Below are 6,080 nucleotides of genomic sequence, written 5' to 3' on the forward strand. Positions count from 1 at the left end.
ACTTCGAGTCTTACCAATAACAAAAAATGAGTTTGTGGTTTGATGGAAGTATGAGTTGGATTCGAGTCTTATCTATAATAAAAATACTAATAATTATTGCCGATAAAAAAGTATTACTTAAATAAAAAGAAAATTTCTATAAAACAAAAAGTAATATTTTTATATTATTTAGCGAAATATAATTAGTTTAGATGTAAATATATGATTTTCTTTGGGAAAGTGAATATATTTTCTCCTATTATTGGTTGCCAACATGAGGGTAGAAATAGTGAAAGGTCTAAAACTAAAAAGTACTAGCTAGCACACCTACGTTTTGTTAGGTATGTACATGAGACCAAAGATTATATTCCTCACTCTGCTTCCCTTGGATTTTTGTTACATAAGAATTTTCTATCCAAAATGATAGCTTAAAGAGGCTGATTCCATTTTAATCTAGTAAATAATTGTTTTCATTATTTAGTCTTTATTTGGTTGAGTTGAAAAAGATAAGAAACATGTTGAAGGGAGAGATGTTATAGAGAAAATGATTTTTTCCCTAATTTGGTTGACAAAATGGTAAGAGAGGAGATAAATAAAAAGTACATAGTACCCCAAAACTCTTTCTCTCCATGTGAGGAGAAAGTGTGAGAGTTTGAAATAACAAAAACAAATTCTTTAACTATTCTCTTTTAACTTCTTTCATATTCTTTTTATTCTATGGATAATTTTGTCATTCAAAAATTTGTATCTACATTTTTTCTTCTCTTTCTTTTCTCTTCCTCCCATACCAAACAATATAAAAATCTACTCTATTTCTCACATTATTTCTTTATCACCTATCTCTTACTCACTTCTCTCATTTTTTACTCTTCAACCAAACAAAGTCTAAAGTGCCTCTCAACCATCCAATCCAAGATTTCAATGGCTCTTTTTAGTTTCCTTTCATACCATTTGCTAGTTAATTATCAAGGTTTTCTTAACATTTGGTTGAGGATAAGGATATAAAGTAGAATTGAAAAAAGAAATATTATTGTATTTAAGCATTCATACTTTTTATTGAATATTAAATAGGATATCTTTTTAAAATATCGAATAAATATTAGAGTTTATAAAATAGGTTAACTCAATAAGTTAGTCTAAATAAGCCAAACAAATAGAAAGACTTGGGCAAGGGTAGGGAACGACCCATGTATACCATGGTTATGCTAACATTTTTTAACTTACTGTATAAAAAGTTATGATCCCCTCGTTTTAAAAAAATTTATTTGTATTAGTTGTATATTTATTGAAAGGTAAAAATAAAACTAGTAGTATTTATTTATTTATTTCACAAGTCAGTTCACATTTTGAAGTTTTGTTTCCGCATATTATGTTTGTGCTAGTTAATTTTTTCTTTACTTATGGGTCATATGGTTTATATTACATCCTAATCAAGTTTTTCCATAAAGTATGCGTTGTGCTAGTTAATATTTTCTTTACTTATATGTCACATGGTCTTTATTGTTGAGTCCCTAACTTTGTCCAATCAGACCACAAAAAAACATGTAAAAATTGGAAATATGTTTTGGTATCATATATTATTTTCCCCCCTTCAAATTTGTCCCATATATTTAGTCAAATTGGTCTCTTAAGTTGAAAATTGTTAGCATATTGGTAGTAGGTATAGTTTTCAATACCATCGTTAGTTTTATCTCCCTTCTTCTTCCTCATTACCTTCTCCATTTTTTCAATGAAAGATCCACTTCCTACAACTTGCATACTTCAATGGCAATCAAGGTACACCGTTTTCTCCATGTATGCTCTTCCCTTATTCACTGCCAATCGAAATGTGTCATGTACTTAGAGATCTCAACATGAAATGCCATACTTTTTTAAATTAGAACCCTAATTTGTTTTAAAAAGTGAGGTTGAAGATGACATGATGCTACAAATCAATGGGGTAGAAGCAAAGGGATGTTCAAGTTGCCAGGTGTTATCGATTTTCAACTAAGGAGACCAACTTGAACCACACAAGAGCTATAAAAAATATTTAAGATAAGTGTCCAAAATAGTAATTTTGTTTTAATCAAACCCCAAAACATCATACTTAAAATAATTCTATATATATCTTGTGTGCAAGATATTTTAATTTAATCAACTTATTCGCGAAACCCAAAAAGAATAACTGAATACACTATTACAAGTTGAAAGCTTTTAACTTACCTTTTATGGCGGCTCTTGCAGTTAATAATTGGTAAAAAATATTTGAAGAAATAAAAAATTGTTTCCTCCATATTATCCAATCACGTTTAAGACATAAAACCAGACAGAAATAAGAAAAAGAAAAAACACTCAAATCAATGCATGGTTTAAGTATCTTGTCGTGTGTGTCGACAATTTTTTTTCCTGCCAGGTAGCTACAAAGCAAAGGTAATTATGAGATGTAACGTAAGTTTTTTTTTTTTTTTGTAAGTATCTTTTCAACTTTTGGTAAGGAATTAATATTTTTTTAAAGTATATGATTGCATCTCTCAGTAAATATCACTTATAAGAATTAAACATTTTTTATATATACATTATAATAATCTAGCAGAACTTTACACAAATCTATCAAATGTTTTTACAAATAAAAGTGGAGCCCCCATCACGTTTCTCTCTCAGAATTTCTCGTTGTTTTTTGAACTACAACATTAGATGATAGTCCTTATCGTGGAGAAGAAGGGAAGAGTTTATGGTGTGTGGGGCGTGATTCCATGCATGCTAAATCAAAACGTGGATGTGCATTATTGAAAGTAAATTGAAAAAGAAGATACGGTGTGAGAAATTGATTGAACAAGTTTTGGCGTATATGTATGACTTTAATATTCGAATTCCCACTATTGCATGTTGTTGGATCTTTTTGGTTTGGTTTTTTGGCCCTCTTGTGTTAATGTGTTCCCACTTTGCATATTTAGTGTCTGAGCCAACTGAAGTGAAACAAAGATGGCCAGCTAGCTCATCTTTACTCACCTGGGTTCTTGTCCTTATTGCATTCCCTTATCTAGTACCTTGGAGAAGGACCACTTTTTTCTTCATTATTGTTGTTTTTATGCATTGGTCACCATTTGTACTAGGGAAACTGTTTGAAAGTGAGTTATATTATGTTTGTTTTATAGGATTCCTTGGCTTTTAAATTTGTGTATATCTATTTGAAGCTAATTTATACATCTTGGTCCTTAGAGATGAAGGTTGTGTTGGGATGTCGATATATTGAAATTTCTGACAATTTATGGGTCATAAATATAATTTTATAATTGTGTTATGATCATTATGTAATTAGTCAAAATATTAAATGATCTTTAGTAATTAATTTGGTGGCTAAGGATATATGTGTCATGAAATAATTATAAGTATAGATACATTCGGGCAATTTCTGATTTGATGAAGGGACTGAATCAGAGAATTATTGCAACTAAAGTAGTAACCACTACAGGGTTACTTTTATGGGTTATGGTCCCAATTTGTACAACAACATGTATTCAGGTGTAAAGTTGAGGAGAATAAGGTAGGATGAGAGTAGTGTTATCCAATAAGGATATAACACTATCAACTCATCCATTTGGGCATATAAGGCATAAGGCAACCATAAGGCTCATACTCTAACACAACACACCATCAAGAAAAACTCAAGAGAGCTTTCTCATTCCCCTCTAGAGAAGCATAAGGAAAACCGTAAGGTGCTCTAACATCTGGAAGATCATCTCACCCTCATATCTTTGAGATTCCGGAAATGGCTCAACAATGTATGTTCTTCTTCTTCACCATGAACTCATTTGAGGTTTCTTCGGTCTGGACCATGTTTGTTCCATTTGGGTTTATGTATGGGCATAAACATTAGGTTATGAGAACAAAGCCATAGTCATAAGGACTTCCGTGTTTAATCTATAGATTTCGGATGGAGAAATTTCTCCAACACGATAACCAATATAAAACTTTGTAATATCTATTATATGGATTAACGAGTATAATGTCCAAAAAGCAAGGGTCACTCCATCAATGCTTGAATGCATGTGAGTAAAGAGTCTAGTTCATCGATCTATGATGCAAATTAGAACAATGAATACAAACATTCTTGTAGGTAAATCAAAGAAAACATTGAGTCTCTCACTTTTTTGAATATAGAGGAAGGAAAAATTGATAGACATTTTTGACATTTCATATAAAATCATAATCTCTTCACTTTTTCACTAAATTAGAAGAGAAAAAAATTATTGCAGGTATGTTAACGAAAATAGAAGGAGAAGAAGAGTAAAGTGAGGAGTTGAGAGTTTCTCAATGAATGGTTACTTGATTAGCAAGGCATCAATCATACTTATACAAGTTTCTATATATGGCTAACTAACTATAACTACCAAACTAAAAATAGAAACTTCTTAACCAAACTAACTAACTATTGATTACATTCCAATACCCTTCCTTAATCAAGAGTTATCATTTTACAAGTACACAATCAAGCAAATACCCTCTTGTTTTTAGTCAAAACAAAGAACCTTTAGCATGTTTCTCAATTTTTGAAATCTTTCTATCTTTCAAGCCTTTGGTTAGCACATTTGCAACCTGTTCTTCTGTTGGACAGTGGACCAACTTCATCTCCCCCTTTTCAACTTGATCTCTTAAGAAATGGAACCTTGTTTCAATGTGTTTGCACCTTCCATGACTCACTGGATTCTTGGCTAAGTTAATTGCTGACTTGTTGTCTACCATTAGCTCAAAGTTACTAAGCTCACCACACTGCAATTCTGCTATCAACACTGCAATTCTGCTATCAAGGATGTTAACCATAGACCTTGGCAAGCTGCACTACAAGCTGCTATATACTCAGCTTCACATGTGGAAAGAGCAACCACATCTTGCTTCTTGGAGCTCCATGACACAGGGGCACCAAATATAGAGAACACATAACCAGAAGTACTTTTTCTATCCTCCTTGTCTCCACACCAATCTGAATCTGAGTAGCCAACAAAACAAGATCCATTCATCTCTTCCTGATTTGAGAACAGAATTCCATAATTCATAGTTCCTCTCAAGTATCTCATTATCCTTTTGGCTGCAATTAGGTGAGATTGCTTAGGATTAGCCATGTGTCTACTTATCACTCCAGCAACATAGCTTATCTCTGGTCTAGTGTGACAGATGAACCGAAGGCAACCTACCATTTGCCTGAAGAGAGTTGGATCTGCTGGTTTATCTGATTCTTTATCACTTAAGCTAACCTTTCCTTCAACTGGCACAACTACTGATTTGCAATCAACCATTTGAAATATGCTTAAGACATCTTTGACATACTTCCTTTGGTGCATCATTACCCCTTTGTGAGTCTTCAAGAATTCTATTCCCAAGAAGTAGGCCAATTCACCTAAATCAGTCATCTCGAATTCTGACTTCAGTTTGCTTTTGATACTAAGAACTTCAGATTCACAACTACCAGTAATGACTAGATCATCAACATATAGGCAGAGCAGGGTTGTTTCTCCTTCACTTGATGAGTTTACATAGACTCCATGTTCTTTCTTGCATTTGGTGAAGCCAATAGACCTTAAGAATGAGTCTATTCTCTTATTCCAAGCTCTTGGAGCTTGCTTAAGTCCATAAAGAGCTTTATTTAATTTCAAGACATTTGTTCCCTTGTGAATCAAAACCTGGAGGTTGAGTTATGTACACTTCTTCCTCAAGAGGTCCATTGAGGAAAACACTCTTGACATCTAGTTGCCATAACTTCCATCCAAACCAGCTTGCCAATGCTACAATCAACCTTACTGTCTCAAACCTTGCCACAGGTGCAAAGACATCAGTGTAGTCATAACCTTCCTTCTGCAAAAACCCTTTGGCAACCAATCTTGCCTTGTGCTTTGAGACACTGCCATATGGCCTGAGTTTAACTTTGTATACCCACTTTACAGGTATAGGAATTTTTCATGCAGGTAGGTTGGCTTTTGTCCATGTGTTATTCTTCTCAATTGCCTTAAGTTCTTCTTCCATAGCACTAACCCGTACATTTTCCTTCATAGCATCTTGAAAAGTGATTGGTTCAGTTTCTCCCATTAGTGCAAGATGAATTAGATCACCCTCATCTGTAATTGCAT

The sequence above is a fragment of the Lupinus angustifolius genome, chromosome LG19, assembly GCF_001865875.1.
Source record: "Lupinus angustifolius cultivar Tanjil chromosome LG19, LupAngTanjil_v1.0, whole genome shotgun sequence".
Taxonomy (NCBI): domain Eukaryota; kingdom Viridiplantae; phylum Streptophyta; class Magnoliopsida; order Fabales; family Fabaceae; genus Lupinus; species Lupinus angustifolius.